Genomic DNA, 18,227 nt, shown 5'->3' on the forward strand with positions numbered 1-18,227 from the left:
AAATTCACACTTCAGGGGCACCTGGGTGGCTCAGTCAGTTAAGTGGCCGACTTCAGCTCAGGTCATGATCTCATGGTCCATGAGTTCAAGCCCCTCATTGGATTCTGTGCTGACAGCTCAGAACCTGGAGCCTGCTTCAGATTCTGTGTCTCCCTCTCTCTCTGCCCCTCACCTGTCCATGCTCACTCACTCTGCCCCTCTCTCTCTCTCTCTCTCTCTCAAAAAAATAAATATTTAAAAAAATAAAAAAAAATAAATTCACACTTCAGGTTAAGTTTTAATGGATTAAAATCTTTTCAGTGCACCTGGGCATCTCAGTCAGTTAAGCATCTGACTCTTGGTTTCAGCTCAGGTCATGATCTCACGGTTTGGTTTGTGTGTTCGAGCTCTGCAGGCTCTGCACTGACAGGGTGAAGCCTACTTGGGATTCTGTCTCCTTCTCTCTCTGTCCCTCCTTCGCTTGCTCTCTGCATCTTTCTCAAATTAAAAATAAAAAACAAAATGAGACCAAAAAAACTTTAAAGCCTTTAAACTTTTTCTATGGATCTTTCTTGTTTCTGTGGAAGCTGCCATTTTGTTAAGGATCAGGAGACAACTGAAATAGCATCCCGGCTTTCATAGCAGAAATGTGTAGGAATGAGAAAACATTGACCACTCACCTACACTTTCTCTTTTTAGAACATTCTGAATTAGTGATATCTTCTTTAAAAACTGTGGGAAATAGGGGTGCCTGGGTGGCTCAGTAGGTTAAGTGGTTAAGCATCCGACTACGGCTCAGGTCATGATCCCGCGGTTTGTGAGTTCGAGCCCCCAGTTGGGCTCTGTGCTGACAGCTCAGAGCCTGGAGCCTGCTTCGGATTCTGTGTCTCCCTATCTCTCTGCCCCTCCCCCACTCACACTATGTCTCTCTCTGTCTCAAAAATAAAACATTAAAAAAATTTTTTAAAAACTGTGGGAAATAAAAACAACAACAAAACAGCAACAACAAAAAGATGGCTTTTTAAAATGTAAGCATCTTTTCATTCGTTAAATTAGTAAAAATATTTTTATTTTTCTTAACTATCTAAATGCTTATCATTCTTCTATTAATAGGACACCCTAGCCTTCGCAGCTTCAGGTCACTTTCTTCCAGCTTAAACTACAGGTGCTCCTTGATGTTGAGTTCTTTAGACCTATGCCTCTCATGCCAACAAGAGCTAAATGTTTCTTGGTAATTTTAAATAGCAGTGAAAAAATAACAAGCATAATATTTGGTTGAAACTCAAAATTTCAACAATGTGAAATGATGCATCCCTTAAAATAATGAAAACTTAGAAACAACTCAAATACCCAATAGTAGAGAGTTTGTTAAATTTTGGCACATTTACACAATAGAATGTTCTTCAGACTTGAGAAATGATAAAGTAAATAAATATTTATTTACATGGAAATTTCAACGGCTATAAATATACAGAGTAAAAGAGCTAATTCTATAACAATACATACTGCAAAACCCCTTGTATGGTTTAAAATGCGCATACATATACATGAAAATGCATATGAATATATGCATATTATGTCTGTAGCTTTAAATATAAATTCCAGATAATCTTTAACAAAATGTTTCCTTTAACCCTTTAAATTTCACCTTTTCATATGGGTGTTTTTATTTTCTTCTTTTTACTTTTCTACATTTTATATAAAAAGAGAGCATATTTCATGTTTTTATATTTTAAACTATAATAATGTTTATTTCCATTTATTTTTTTTAAAGAACAGTTTCAGTAATCCATTCCTAGCTATCTCCAATTCACTCAGAGCCCTTCCTTTGCAGGTAAATCTTCCAACCGTTTTTAAACCAGAGTGTATCTAAGGAGCCTAGCCTTCACCATTTCTGGCATCTTGAAATCACCAAACAAAAACACGGGCCAAAAAATATTTGGGTGTATTTGTCCACAGATTTATAACAAGTCTGCCCTGTGTATGTAATGGGATTTTGAGAATTACAGGTGTAATGGGTCACTTCCCAATACTTTACCCCTCTTAAGAGTCCAGCACGGACAGTCAAAGCAAAGAATATTCTAAAACAGCAGAGTCCCCAGATGTGGGCTCCTGACCTCCTAGAAACACAGTGTGGCCCCCACGTTGGAGAAGATCCTCTTTGCTGGGGAGCACCACAATTTTTGGCCTCCTTGACCTGCCTCCTTCCCTTTGGCTCCGGGAGTGTCTTTGTTTCTCTCAGCTGTCTTTGGTACCAAACAAGCTGACCTTCTTTCCTATCTGCCCTGTGTCTGTTAACCAGAGCAAGTGTCTTACCAAAGGGCTCTGCAACCATTTTAATTAAGGCCTCTGAAATGAGTTAATGAAGACATAGTGGATAATAAAGGCTAATAAAGACATCACACATCAATTGACAATAGGATGCCTGCCCTCAAGAGGGTCATGGACCAGTTAAGAAAAACAAAGAGCATGCATGTGACCTATCTTGGAAAACTTACCTATGAATAAGCACAGAATAGCGTGGAACCTACTGAATTTTCAAAATGCTGAGGGAAACAGGGTGAGGGAAGGATCGTTACTAAAAAACTTTAACCGGGGGCATCAAAGCGGGCCTTATGCACAGATGGTTCTACATAGAACAATTCCAGGGGCACTTGGGTGGCTCAGTTGGTTAAGCATCCGGCTTGGGCTCAGGTCATGATCTCCCAATTCCTGAGTTCGAGCCCCGCATCAAGCCCCCACATCAGGCACTGGGCTGACAGAGCAGAGTCTGCTTCGGATTCTCTCTCTCTCTGTCTCTTTCTCTCTCCCTCTTTCTCTCTGCTCCTCCCCAACTTGTGCGCACTCTCTCTCTCTCTCAAAATAAATAAATAAATATAAGCTTTAAAAAGAACAATTTCAGAGAACTGAGAGATGTCAACCTCAAATCCTTCCCTTCTGGATGCAGTCAACTTTCCCAGATAAAGAATTCCTCTGAGCTGAAACTCCAAAGACTGCTATTAAATTGGAAATGTTAAGAGAGGATTAACATGTTAGGCTGATTCAGCCTTTTGTTTTACCACCAATTTTATAAATGGATTATCAGATTGGTTTGCAGGCCCCCAGGCCGGTTCTGGGGAAACAGAACCCAGACGGAAGCATCTGATAGGAGAGTGAGGTTGACAACATGGGACATGGGTCTGCAGGGTGCTCAGGATGGAACAGCAAAGAGGCAGAAAGATGCTCAGGGCCCAGAGCAGAGGGAAGAGCCAAGAGCCCAACAGTGCCTGTTGAGAAGCCAGAAAGAGCGAGGCCATGGGTTGGTGGGCAAAGAAGGGCGGAGAGGAAAAGCGTGCCCCGGCCTGCTGGAGGCATTTGGAGTTCATGGGGCCGCTCATTCGCCACCCCAATTAAAGGCTGTTTGCTCCCTGTCTTGCCTCACTGTGGTTTTCACAGACAGAAGTGGCTTTGTTCCTGGGTGAGCACCGGGGCCCTACAAGCAGCTGTGAGTGTGTGGACTTCCTGGCCGCAGCCTCTCCGTTCTGAATGCCTCCCAGGGACCTCTTGGTCCTGAGCCTTTTATCTCCCGTGTTTCATCTGATTCTCATTGAGTATATTCTGTAATTTGCTTTGTCAACTGCCGCTCCCAAGGAATCATTCCCTCTTGATCTTTCGCTTTCAATTCATTTTTTGTTCTGTCCAGAATGTAAGTTTCAATTAATTTTTTAGCTGAAAAACATACCAAAGTTCAAAAGCAGTCTAAACTGTTGCTCACTAAAAAGAGCAGTTCCTTGCCATTCCCACCTCACCCAGATGGAACTACATGTATTTTGATGATTTTTTTGCCCTTTAATTTACCCCAAATTGTGACATAACATAAATATACTGTTACCTCTTAATTCATCAATCATAGGCATTATCTATTAACTTCTTACAATAGAATAATTCAAAACCCTCACCTCTCTCATCCTCCCAGTTAGCTACAGTGTGTTTTTGGATTAACCCATTTTGAGTATTTCAGTTATTATGATTCAACGTTTTTTATTTATTTTTGGGACAGAGAGAGACAGAGCATGAACGGGGGAGGGGCAGAGAGAGAGGGAGACACAGAATCGGAAACAGGCTCCAGGCTCCGAGCCATCAGCCCAGAGCCTGACGCGGGGCTCGAACTCAGCCCAGAGCCTGACGCGGGGCTCGAACTCACGGACCGCGAGATCGTGACCTGGCTGAAGTCGGACGCTCAACCGACTGCGCCACCCAGGCGCCCCTCAGTTATTATGATTAAGTAAATACCATTTGCTGTTAAGCCACATCGTATACTATGATTACATTCTTGAGTAATTTTTTCTTTCCCGGAGTTCATAGTTACTTCATTTTTTTCATTTGCTTGAGACTATGAACTTCACGAATTTGCATGTCCCTCTTGACAAGGGCAACGCTGAGCTGCTTTTCCCCTTGCAGTTGTGATATGCATGCTACCAAAGTCCTACATGATGATAAAATTTACCCCAGATCACAAAATCAACACCAAGCGCTACATGTAACAAGAGCTCCATAAGTATTCCCAGTTTGGTTTGTTGTCCATATGATCTTGTGCTACACTGAGCTCCTGCCAACACTTTTGCACATTTTTTAGTAAACCAAAGTTTACTTACCAAGGTTGGCCACGATGAGCCAAGACTCACACACATTTCATGTGAAATTGAACCCAGGCCTTTGCACTGACTCTTAAACATGTTCTTCAAGATGCACTGTAACACTGGTACCTGCAGATAAGACCTGTAGAAACCCCATCCTTCTGGAAAATAACCTTAAATTTAGAAATAAACAAGTGATATCTTAGAACCTTCGAAGAAAAACAGGTTGCACAAAACCTGGGCCTTCACTCAGAACTTGTTGGGATCTTATATGACACACAATTCTATGAAACGTGATTGTTTCACAGTCTTAAGCAAAAGTAGCAACAAACTATACAGTGGCCTTTTTTTAACTAACTTGATAATAAATTTTATATATATATATATATATTTTTTTTTAAAAGAGCACTGTATAGTTTGAGACTGTGTGTATATATAGATATAGATATAGATATAGATATAGATATAGGTTTATTATAGATATGTATATTTATTATAGATATATAGATATATATAGATTTATTATATAGATATATATATAAATAGATTCCCATGATTCATCACTTATATACAACACCCAGTGCTCATCCCAACAAGTGCCCTCCTCAATGCCCATCACCCATTTTCCCCGCCCCCTGACTCCCCATCCCCATCAACTCTCAGTTTGTTCTCTGTGTTTAAGAGTTTCATACGGTTGCCTCCGGCTCTGTTTTTCCTTCCCTTCCCCCATGGTTTTCTGTTAAGTTTCTCAAATTCCACATATGAGTGAAAACATATGATATCTGTCTTTCTCTGACTGACTTATTTCACTTAGCATAAAACCCTCCAGTCCCATACATGTTGTTGCAAATGGCAAGATTTCATTCTTTTTCATTGCCAAGTTGTATTCCATTGTATATATAAACCACATCTTCTTTATCCATATATCAGTTGATGGACATTTGGACTCTTTCCATACTTTGGCTATTGTTGATAGTGCTGCTATAAACATTGGGGCACATGCTATAAACATGTGCCCCTTTGAATCAGCACTCCTGTATCCTTTGGATAGATTTCTAGTAGTGGTATTGCTGGGTCATAGGGTAATTCTATTTTTAATTTTCTGATGAACCTCCACACTGTTTTCCAGCCCAGCTGCACCAGTTTGCATTCCCACCAACAGTGCAAGAGGGTTCCCATTTCTCCACATCCTCACCAGCATCTGTTGTTTCCTGAGTTGCTAATTTTAGCCTCTAGTGGTCTTTTTTTTTTTTTAATTTTTTAAGTAGGCTCCACCCCCAGCATGGGGCTTGAACCTACGCCCCCAAGATCAAAAGTCATATGCTGTACTGACTGAGCCAGCCAGGTGCCCCATTGTGGTCTTAAAAGAAATAGACACAATAGCAATGGGAGAAGGACAATTCTGACCTTAAGAAACAAACAACAACCTAAAGACAGAAGTTCATTAATTGGTAGAAAAACAGATGTTTATTATTATGATTTATGCACCTCTTAGAAAGCTATTTTAGACATGTTTCTCAAATATGAAGTCCTGGTACTTGAAGTCAACTTGTGTTATCTAGGAAACATATGTAATACTTCAATCTTGATGATGCCAGATAAACAAGGTAGATTAAGTTCCCTTTGGTCTAACTCAGGCAATGGCAAACCTCTCTGGCCTGGGAAAGCCCTCATTTCTTACACAACATGTTTCTCAGAAGCTTTAGCTAAAAGGCTTATAAAAAATTTTTTTTTAGTAAAATTGAAAGGGTTTGTTTTACTCCATTCCAACAAAACCTTCAATACATCTAATGTAAAAATTTTTTCTAACAGTTTTGTTTTCTCCCAGGGTGTCATATAATGAATAAGAATGTCTAAAATTTTAGGGGCACCTGGGTGGCTCAGTCAATTCGACTGAGCTCAGTTCAACTTTGGCTCAGGTCACGATCTCATGGTTCGTGAGTTCAAGCCCCATGTCAGGCTCAGTGCTGACAGCTCAGAGCCTGGAGCCTGCTTTGGATTCAGTGTCTCCCTCTTTCTCGGCCCGTCCCCTGCTTGTGCTCTCTCTTTCTCCCTCCCTCTCTCTCAGAAATAATAAATGAATAAACTTTAAAAAAAAAAAAAGAATGTCTAAAATTTTAGCATTTTGTGAAGCAATCAGAACAGACTTGCAGTTAGGGAAAAACTGATAGTTATATTTTATATCCTTCCTCCCAACTGAAAAATCATAGATCTAGTATACAAGGAGGAAGTGGCTCTATTTGGAACCAAGTCAGAATTGGAGAGTTACAACCTCATGCTCGTGCTCAACTACAATGGGTTGGGTTGGAAGTGCTCCGCCTATGAAATTTTATCTAGTAGGAGGTGCCGAGGAAATTACTGCTTCCCTAAAGAACATTCATTTTGCTTCTTGTCCACATTGAAAACCATGTGTGTGATTATTTAATTCATGCCTTTTTCTCCTGTTGACTATGAACTCTATGGCATAGAGAACATATCTGCTTTTTTTACCTTAATATCCTTAGAGCCTCACAAAGTGCCTGGCACCTAATGGACATTTAATAAGCATCTATATTAAATTAATGCTATTGAATGCTAATGAGACTCCTTTTTTCACTGTGGTCACCAGGAAACTCCAGGTTAAATTTACAATTATTTAGTACTGTACTACTGGGTTGAATGGTGTTCAGATCTGTACTCTTTTTTCACCATCCTATTTTAATAGGACTACTTCTTATTTTAATATTTATTTCCACTGACACATATTTTTAATTTTATTTGATTGTTTTATTGCATATTATTCTGCTATGGTCCATCCTAAATCAATTGTTGAATAAAATGGGTATAAAATAATGAAATTATATCTTAAAATAGGTTATCTGCTGCTATCAATAGAACATTCTTTTTTTAAGTTTATTTATTTATTTTGAGAGAGAGAGAGGGAGACAGAGTGCATGAGTGGGGGAGGGGCAGAGAAAGATGGGGAGAGAATTCCAAGCAGGCCCCTCACTGGCAGCGTGGAGTCCATCCCGGAGCTCGATCCCATAAATCATGAGATCAGACCTGAGCCAAAACTAAGAGCCAGATGCTTAACCAACTGAGCCACCCAGGTGCCCCCCAATAAAAACATTCCTAACAAATCTAATATTCACTTCACCTAATTTCTTCTAAACTAAAACATGACAAGGGAGTGAAGTTTTCCTTAGAATTTGTGCCTACTTAATCTAATGATAGCCAATATTTACTGAACATCAGTCACTATTCCAAGCACCTCATTTGTACTAACTTACTGAATCTTCACAAGTGTCGCCAGGTGCTGTGAATGCTTTTCAGAGGAAGAAGGAATCACAAGGACAAAATATTACTAAAATTAGGGTATTCCCTGATTGATAGGTCAGAATTTATCAGTTACAAATAGATTTGATGAGGGGCACCTGGGTGGCTCAGTCAGTTAAGTGTCCAACTTCGGCTCAGGTCATGATCTCACAGTTTGTGAGTTTGAGCCCTGCATCGGGCTCTATGCAGACAGCTCAGAGCCTGGAGCCCTCTTCAGGAAAGGAAGGCTTTCTCTCTCTACCCTACCCTACTCACACTCTGTCTCTGTCTCTGTCTCTCTCTCTCTCAAAAATAAGCATTAAAAAAATAAAATAAAAAAACAAATAGGTTTGACTATCCACAACACAATAATAAATGGTGCTTGAAGGAACAAAGGTTTATCTTTTTCATACAACAGAAATTCCACTGGAAGACATTTCAAGACTAATATAGAATTTCACAGTGCCATCAGGTTCCTGTCTTTTCCTGAATCATCTTCTGTATGTCTTCATGCTTACTGCATCATGGTCCAAGATGGCAGCACCACCTCTGTCCATACATCTGCAGTACAGATGGAAGGGAAAGACAAAGGGCAAAAATGCTTACCAGCTGAGGATGTCTCCTTTAACAAGAAAATACTATCTTTTCCTAGATGCCTCACCAGGTGGCTTTCACTTGTATTTCATTGGCCAGTATGAGGTCAGATGTCTTCTCCTTTCACCTACAAGGGAATCTAGGAAAAGTAGTTTTTGTTTGTTTTTTAGGTAAGGCAGACTGCCATCCCAAGTAGAATTGAGGTCTTATATGTAGGCTATCAACAGTGTCTCTCTAAAGTTCTCATACGCAGGTAAATGATACCAATATGTCATGAAAATTAAAAGATTATCAGATTTATAGAAATGACAAAATTGAGCCTATTTTTATTCCAGTGTCACTTTAGTGGAAGATTTTTAGGCTTTTTTTTTTTTTTTTTTTACTATATGGGTCTAGACCCAGTTTTCCACATATAATCATATTTGTTATAATGACTTTTTGGGCATCAAGATATCACCAGATATTCTGCACTAACAACATTTCCAACAGTGATGTTGCAAATATCCTCATCCAAAAGGTTCAAAATTCATTAGTGTATCTAAACCCTCACATACACAAAGACCAGGAAAAAAAACATACACACACACACACACACACACACACACACACAAGCAGTGTCAAGTAGTTGGGAATCAACTAACTAAAGAACATTTAGTGATAATCAGGATTAATTTTGAGGAAAATGATACTGTTGGGGTTTTAGAAAGAATAAACAACTGACATAATGAAATATTTGCAGTATTTTTTTCACCTTCTGTGAAGGGAGTTGTTTTCCCAACAAGATGTGAATATCTGTTACATAAATATTAAATATAATTCTTATAATTACAATGGGGAGGAAACCTTCAAACACTCTATGGTTTAAATTAAGTTATTTCCTCTTTCCAAACCCCCCTTTTAGCTAGCTAGGGAAGCTGTAATTCCTACAACTTCTGAAAGACTGGAATCTAAGAATGGGCTGAAGAAGTTGAGGTGGGTGCCATCGTGATGCAATATTACTGCCCAATAGTATTCCTTACAGAAAACAATTTTTAAAATGTGCAAATATTAACAAACACCTTTAAAATATTCAGAACTAGATGGCTAAAAATAAGGCAGTGGTCTCATGGAGGATATTGGGTGCTTTCTGCTTTTCATTTTAACTTCTTTAGGTTTCATTGGGTTTTTAATTTTTATTATTTTTTTGAGAGAGAGAGAATTTGTGCACACATGCACACTGGGAAGGGAAGAAGGAAAGGGAGAGAGAGAATCTCAAGCAGGCTCCACACCCAGTGCAGAGCCCAAGAGGGGCTCAATCTCACAACCATGACCTGATCATGATTCATTACCTGAGCCAAAACAGAGTCAGACACTTAACTGACTGAGCCACCCAGGTGCCCCTAGCTTTGGTAGGGTTTATAGGAATGTGTTTTGAAGAAGAATTCAAGATAATTTGTCTTCTGTGAGGCAAGCACTTCTATACTTTTATCATGCCCCAGCAAGAATGCCATCCCTCCCTTCTGTTCCTCTTTGAAAATCTGTCCACTTTTCAAGGCTGCACCTACAAAGCCTTCCCTGATACCACTGTCCACCCTCTCTCCTTCCTCATAATCTAATTAAATTCATTGTAGTATTACTAGTGTGTATCATGACCTTATAATTTATCATACCAGGAATATTTTGAGAGAGAAAGAAAACACTATTAAATATTCTGCCAACTCAACAACAATCAAGAATATTCCAGGCAGGCTGGGATACAGTCACCCTACTTATTTGGTCCAGGGACTTATAACATCTATTAAGGATATATTCCCATAACTTCCAGAAGGTCAAAATCATGAAAGTAGGTTCAGGTTCCTGACTATCTCCTAAACTCCATTTGCATTTAGACACATATAGTCTGGATACCACTGCTAGAAAACTGTCTTTTCAAGTTTTATCTCTTATTTGATGACCATTTGTTCATAAAAAAAAAAAAAAAACAGCATCTTTAAAGACTTCATATGACAGGGGAGGAGAAAGACTGGGTGGGATGGGGGTAGATACTGGGCTATATGATAGGTTCACCAACCAGCTAAGTGATGAACACCTTCTTAGCAGCCTCAGCATGCACAGTTAAAATTCCCACATCAGCAAAGTGCCAAATTGGCACATCATGATCCTCCTTGTCAGTTCTCACAAGTTAAAGTACAAATGCTGAATGTAAGATAATTATATATTGCCTGGACCTTCCTTAAGTTTCAAGACTCCATGGTTTCAATGAAGTCCTTGTTCAAGCATTTGAGCTACTATGAAGCTGTTTTCTGAGAAAAGCTATAGACTAAAAGCTTAGCTATGTGTTCATAGGAGATCACATAAATTAGTCTATATCTTTCCTATAAGCATTAGGAATTCCAGAAATTCCAGTAGATTAGAATTCTGAGGCCCATTTCCTCAGAGAGATGGAGACAGGGACTTTTCTATATACACGTTAATATTTAAGGCTATTTATGCCTAGAACCCCACCTTTTTCCTCCTCACCATCAAATTTCTGGAAGTCTTGCCTATACTCTTCATATTCTGTGCATTTCTCACTCTGACTTTTGGCTCCTGCACCATATATCTGTACCATGGAAACTATTCAGGGAGCTTAGGAAGTCCCTGAAAACCTTTTTCAGGCTTTATTATAATTGAACTCTTCTCATTGGCCTTTCCTCTTTGATAGATGATTTCTTCTATAGGTGTTGGTTTCTAACATGTCACTCCTTCCTGGTTCTTGGTCTCATTTGCTGACCCTTCAACCACTTCCTGAATATCAGTATTCTCCAAGGTTCTGTTCTAGGTCCTCTTTCCTCCCCACCTTCACTTTCTTCCTTGGCAAATAAATTACTCCCATGGTTTCAGCCAATACTACATAATCAGCAGTCGTGGGTTTTAAATGTTTTAATTAGCTCCAAATTATTCTACTTCATGCTTTCTCAAAAAGGTGCCTTTATTATGCAACTAAATGTCATTTAATTTTTAGAATTTCATGGTATTTCCCCCATAATTATTCAAATTCACCTGCCTTTGTAGTCTGTCACATTATTCTTTGTGTATGGATTTTTTATGAACTAATTTGTCTGAGTTCAAATCTCAACTCCATCACTTACCAGTGGGAGCTTGGGCAATAAATTATATAACCTCTTTGTGCCTCAACTTCCTTGTCCTATAAAATGACAATATAAGGGGTGCCTGGGTGGCTCAGTCGGTTCAGCGGCCGATTTCGGCTCAGGTCATGATCTCGCGGTCCGTGAGTTTGAGCCCCGCGTCGGGCTCTGTGCTGACAGCTCAGAGCCTGGAGCCTGTTTCAGATTCTGTGTCTCCCTCTCTCTGACCCTCCCCCGTTCATGCTCTGTCTCTCTCTGTCTCAAAAATTAATAAACGTTAAAAAAATTTAAAAAATAAAATAGCAATATAATAGTAAGTCCAACCTCATGCAGTTATAGGGGAGATTATAGGAGCTAAACTATATGCAAAGCACTTGGAACAGTGCCTGGCACTATAAGCCCTATATCCTTGTTAGCTATTATATGGTGAACATACTTATATACTGAAGAAAAATTCCATATTTCTCTGCAAGGTGTGCCCTCTTTTGTGAGCATTAAACTGTTCATGTGGAGATCACATAGGTATCTCAGCTACAACATGTCCAACACTCAACCTATTGTTTTTTCCAGCAGACTTCATCATCTATTCCTGATTTGCATGAGTGGTATCACTTTCATACCCCATCAAGCCATAAAATATCATTGTTATTTTTTTTAAAGTTTATTTTGAGACAAAGACAGAGTGCATGAGCTGGGGAGGGGCAGAGAGAGAGGGGAAGAGAGAGAATCCCAAGCAGGCTCTGCACTGTCAGCACAAAGCCCAGTGCAGGGCTGGATCCCATGAACCTTGAGATCATGACCTGACCTGAAATCAAGAGTCAGATTCTTAACCGACTGAGTCACCCAGGTGCCCCTCTTTGTTACTTTTAATTATTCATCCTCATCCATCTAATTGGTCATATTGCTTTTACCTTCCAAATGTCTTAGATTGAGCCCATTTCTCCATTCCGGTTGTCACTCATCTTCTCTCAACTTTACCCTCAGAACTTCCTTCCTCAATTTAATCTACCTCTAAGACACTGGTCTGGTCACATTGTGTTGCTGCTCAAGTCTTTCAATGCCATGGCCCATAGCAGTACTCTCCAAAAGAACTTGCTGCAATAATGAAAATTTCTATATTTGTGCTCTCTGATATGGCTGCCACTAGCTACTTGCAGCTGCTGAGCACTTGAAATGTGGCTAGTGCAACTGAGGAAACGAATGTGTAATTATGTTTAATTCTAATTAGTTTAAACGTAGCTTCATGTGACTAGCGATGACCTTACTGGATGTACAGGTCTAGAAGATAAAGCCCACCCATCCTGGCTTTTGAATACATTCCCCACCCCCTTATACTCTATACCCTGACCCCAATAGTCTACTTCTCTTCTTCCAACACTCCTTGTATTTTTATACATCTGTGCTTTTGCCTAGAAGGCCTTTTCATTTTTTCCACCTGATGAATTCTTATTCAGCTTTGCAAACTTCAGTCAAATGTCACTCCCACTCAGAAACCTTTACTGACATCATGTATATAGATATGCAGGCTTACTTTTACTTTGAAGTTTGCATTTATTGCTATTACAATAGTTTTACCATATTATGTTTGAACTGTTTGTCTCCTCCCAAATTATGATCTCCTGTAGAGCAGTCCTTAGCTCAGTATCTTGGACTTGTAAAACATTATTGAATCCATAAATGAATAAATGAAATGCAGAAAACTAATTTTGATCAATAACTGAATACCTATACTTTGTGTTGATGGACATTAATGATCTTGTTTTGTCTTCTTTAATCACCTTCAATCATTGGTTCAGTGTCTGTCAAAATACCATTTGAAACAACTGACTTTGAAATGGCTTGACCAAAGATTTATGCTGGTTATTCTGATTCTGCACTCTCAAGTTTGTACTCCTGTACTAAATCAGATTATTTGAAAGGTATAAATCTTTCTTCCCTCAGAAGTACTAAGGACTGTTTTTTGTTGTTGTTACTGTCAGAAATGGTCATGTGGAGACTGAACTTTCAATAAAATTCTCTCAAAGACACTGTTCATTATGTGGTTCAGTGTTTCTTATAGAAAGACCTATGGGAGAATTCTTGTGCTAGTACAGTACTAGAAAGATTTCATCCTTTACAACAAACTTGCACACATCCTTTCTCTAATGAATGACAGCTGCATGAACCTTCACATTTCCCTCAGGCTGCCAACATTGTAATTAGCAATTTTTTTTCAAGCTTAAGGTAAAGTCCATTCTTTAATCTTTGTCTTAATGGTTTCATTGGATCTATGCTATTTGTTGTTGGTAGCACCAAATCCTTTTTATCAAATATTTATCACATGTTCTTTTAGATACTATCAATATTAAATAAAAATATATATATAAGATTTCCCATTTTATTTTATTTTTAATGTCTACTCATTTTTGAGAGAGACAGAGAGAGCGTGACCAGGGAAGGAGTAGAGACAGAAGAGGACACAGAATCTGAAGCAGTCTCCAGGCTCTGAGCTGTCAGCACAGAGCCTGATGTGGGGCTTGAACTCAAGTTGGAGGCTTAACCTACTGAGCTACTCAGGTACCCCTAGGATTTCTCATTTTAAATGATCTATTTATATATATCTGCATTATCTCTCCAGCAGGTCAACTTCTTAGAGACAGTAATTCACCTCTTCCCATTTGCTGCATTCTTTCTGTGGCAGGGGTCTCACAGGTAGTCGGTAATTGATATAGTTATTGATTTATGGTATTAAAGCTAATTAAGCTAAGAAGTGCTATGGTCTAATTCTAATATTTTTTTAACTACTGGTAAAGCTGAGCTACTATACTGACCTTAAGGCTGATAACAACACACAAAGTTATGTTCAACCTCATTAGCAATCAAAGAAATACAAATCAAATATAGAACTATAGTTCTTGAACTGTCTAGTTAGAAAAGATTTTCTTCCAATAATAAGTTACATGCTGGCAAGCATCTTGAGAACGAAGTGGAATTCTTATTAATGGAGGTAAGAATAAACAACCTTTCTAGAAAAAAATTTGGCAATATGGGGGAAAGCTTTAAAAATGTTTATATTTTTGATACAATTGTATTTTTAAGGATTTTAATCTAAGAAAACATTAGATGTGCAAAATATCACACACAAGAAAGTTTTACAGTACAACTGACAATACTAACAAAATTGTAATAACATGTTAAGCAGAAAAACGATGAAAATTGGTACAGATGTTGGAATTTGACCACATTTATTTTTTAAATTTTTTTTAATGTTTATTCATTCTTTGAGAGAGAAAGAGAGCATGGTCAGGGGAGAGTCAGAGAGAGGGAGACACAGCATCTGAAGCAGGTTCCAGGATCTGAGCTGTCAGCAGAGAGCCTGAAGTGGAGCTCAAACTCACGAACCATGAGATCATGACCTGAGCCTAAGTCAGACGCTCAACCAACTGAGCCACCCAGGAGCCCATAATTTGGCCACATTTAAACATACCCTAAATTTATCAATCCTTTTTCTAGGAATTTACCCAAAAAGAATATAGATGTAGATGTAGAAGATATAGAGCTAGAGATATAGATACATATATTATTTCATCATTATTAAAAATTTCCAACACTAAGAAATAAAGTAAAACTCAGAACCTTTATGTGATAGAATACTAGGTAGCTATTAACTTTTTTTAAAATTTTATTTTTAAGTAATCTCTACACCCAACATGGGGCTCGAACTCACAAGATCAAGAGTCACATGCTCTACAGACTGGAGCCAGACAGGTGCCCCAAGGCAGCTATTAACTTGGTGTTGTAGAAAATTAATTGACACAGGAAAATGAACATAATAAATTGTTTAGATGCAAACATAGTCTACAAAACACCATTTACAGTATGTAATTATTTCTTAAACTCAAAATTATTTAGGGGTGCCTGGGTGGCTCAGTCAGTTAAGCATTTGACTCTTGATTTTGACTCAGGTTATGATCTCACAGTTATGCAAGTTCAAGTCCCAAGTCGGGCTCTGAGTTGACCCTGTAGAGACTGACTGCTTGGGATTCTCGCGCGCGCGCGCTCTCTCTGCCCCTCACCTGCTCACACTCTCTCTTTCTCTCTCAAAATGAATAAATAAACTTAAAAAAATTATTTTAAAAATAAAAATTGTGTTAAAACTTAGGTATGCCATTGTGCTCTTCTGTACTTGTCAAACTGTCTACAGTGAACAAGTAGTACTTTTTTAAAATCAGAAAATCTATCCAAGACAAGTATGCACTTACGATTTAAAAATCTCAGTATAGAAACAGCTAACAATAAAATGTAAGAACGTCTCTAGGTGAGGGCAGGTGTTTTATACTTTAGGCACTTTAGAGACGTCTTATCAGTGTTTTATGATCCTTATCCGGACAAGGTCAGGAAGCCAGGGCCACTGAGGCAAGAGGCTTTATACCACCATAGAGCCCACGTACACATCAGTACCTGCTCTCCATGTCTTCCGGCTCTAACCACAACCATCCAACACACCATTCATGGGTTCTACCATCAGATAGGCTCAGAAGCCATCAACATTTCTCTACAGAAAAGACCCTGGCCTCTAGGGACGGAAGGAGGATGCAGGAGAAAATGACCTCATTATGTTTTCTGTTTGGATGCTTTACCCCAGTGAATGGGACTCTACCTTACAAAAAATGTAAAACATAGTTTTTTGCTTTCTAGTCTTTTTTGCAAATTATTACTTAGATGCACTAAGCAACATGCTAAAGAATGAAACTGGACCGTTTTCTTATGTCATACACAAAAATAAACTTAAAACGGATTAAAGACCTGAATGTGAGACATGAAACCATAAAAATCCTAGAGAAGAACACAAGTAGTAACCTTTTTGACATCAGCCATAGCAACTTTTTTCTAGATATGTCTTCTAAGACAAGGGAAATAAAACAAAAAATAAACTATTGGGATGTCATCAAAATTAAAAGCTTCTGCACAGTAAAGGAAATAATCAACAAAACCAAAAGGCAACCTATGGAATGGGAGAATACATTTGCAAATGACATACTTGATAAAGGATTAGTATCCAAAATATATAAAGAACTTAGAAAACTCAACACCAAAAAACAAAAAATCCAGTTTAAAAATGGGCAGAAGACATTTATAGGCATTTTTCTGAAGAAGACATACAGATGGCCGACAGACACATGAAAACATGTTCAACATCACTGATCATCAGGGAAATAAATCAAAAAACTACAATGAAGTATCACCTCACACAAAATAACAGATATTGGCAAGGATGTGGAGAAAGGGTAACCCTCTTGCACTATTGGTGGGAATGCAAATTGGTGCCGCTACTCTGGAAAACAGTAAGAAGTTTCCTCAAAAAGTTAAAAATAGAACTACCCTATGATCCAGCGATCACACTATTCAGTATTTACCCAAAGAATATAAAAATACTAATTTATTTTATTAAATATTTACTTTATTTATTTTATTTTGAGAGAGAGAAAGCATGAGCAGGGAAGGGGCAGAGAGAGAGAGAGAGAGAGAGAGAGAGAGTCCCAAGCAGACTCCACACTGTAGGCACACAACAAGATTCTGGGCTCAAACCCACAAACCATGAGATCATGACCTAAGCCGAAACCAAGAGTCAGATGCTTAACCAACTAAGCCACTCAGCTACCCCGAAAAATACTAATTCAAAGGGATACATACACCCCTGTATTTATAGCAGCATTATCAACAATAGCCAAATTATGTAAATGGCCCAAGTGTCCATCAACTGATGAATGGATAAAAAAGATGTGGTATGTGTGTGTGTGTATACATATGTACAATGGAATATTGCTCAGCCATAAAAAATGAAATCTTGCCATTTGCAATGACATGGATGGAGCTAGAGGGCATAATGCTAAGAAAAATAAGTCAAAGGAAGAAAAATACCATATGATTTTTCTCATATGGGGAATTTAAGAAACAAAACAAATGAGCAAAGGGATGAGTTACTGAGGGGAGGTGGGTGGGAAATGGGTTAAACAAATGTTGGGGATTAAGGAGGGCACTTGCTGTAATGAGCACCAGATGTTGTATGTAAGTGTTGAATCACTATATGGTACACCTGAAACTAATATTACACTGTGTTATCTAACTGGAATTTAAATTAAAACTTTAAAAAAATAGCTGCACTAGGAAGTACTAAGAGGTCTGAAAAGAGTTAATGTTGCTGGCAAGGTCACAAATCTAATCCCTACTCAATTTAATTCAATTTGGAATACGTTACTGAGCACCTTAACACTGCCAGGGACTATACTAAATGACACAGAGTATACAAAAGCAAACTAGCATTCAGTAAGCATCTACTAGAAGTCAGGCGCCAAGCTTGAACTTCACTTCCTGATCTCTCACAGCTTCTCAACCACCCTGCGACGTAGTTAATGCAATCCCCGTTTAGCGGATGACATAGAGGCACAGGGCAGAAATAGACTTTGCCTAAGCCCATGTATTAGGTGGTGAAGCTAAAATTTAAATTCAAATCACCTGATCCCAAAGCCCATGCTTTCCTCACCAGTCATCAATGTATCTCCACCATAGAGAAAAACGAGTTATGCATAGCGTTTATTAGTCCTGCATCCAAAGATCTTTAAAGAAAGAGGGGACAGGAGGCGGGGGGGGGGGGGGG

The sequence above is a fragment of the Panthera uncia genome, chromosome D2 (assembly GCF_023721935.1).
Source record: "Panthera uncia isolate 11264 chromosome D2, Puncia_PCG_1.0, whole genome shotgun sequence".
Taxonomy (NCBI): domain Eukaryota; kingdom Metazoa; phylum Chordata; class Mammalia; order Carnivora; family Felidae; genus Panthera; species Panthera uncia.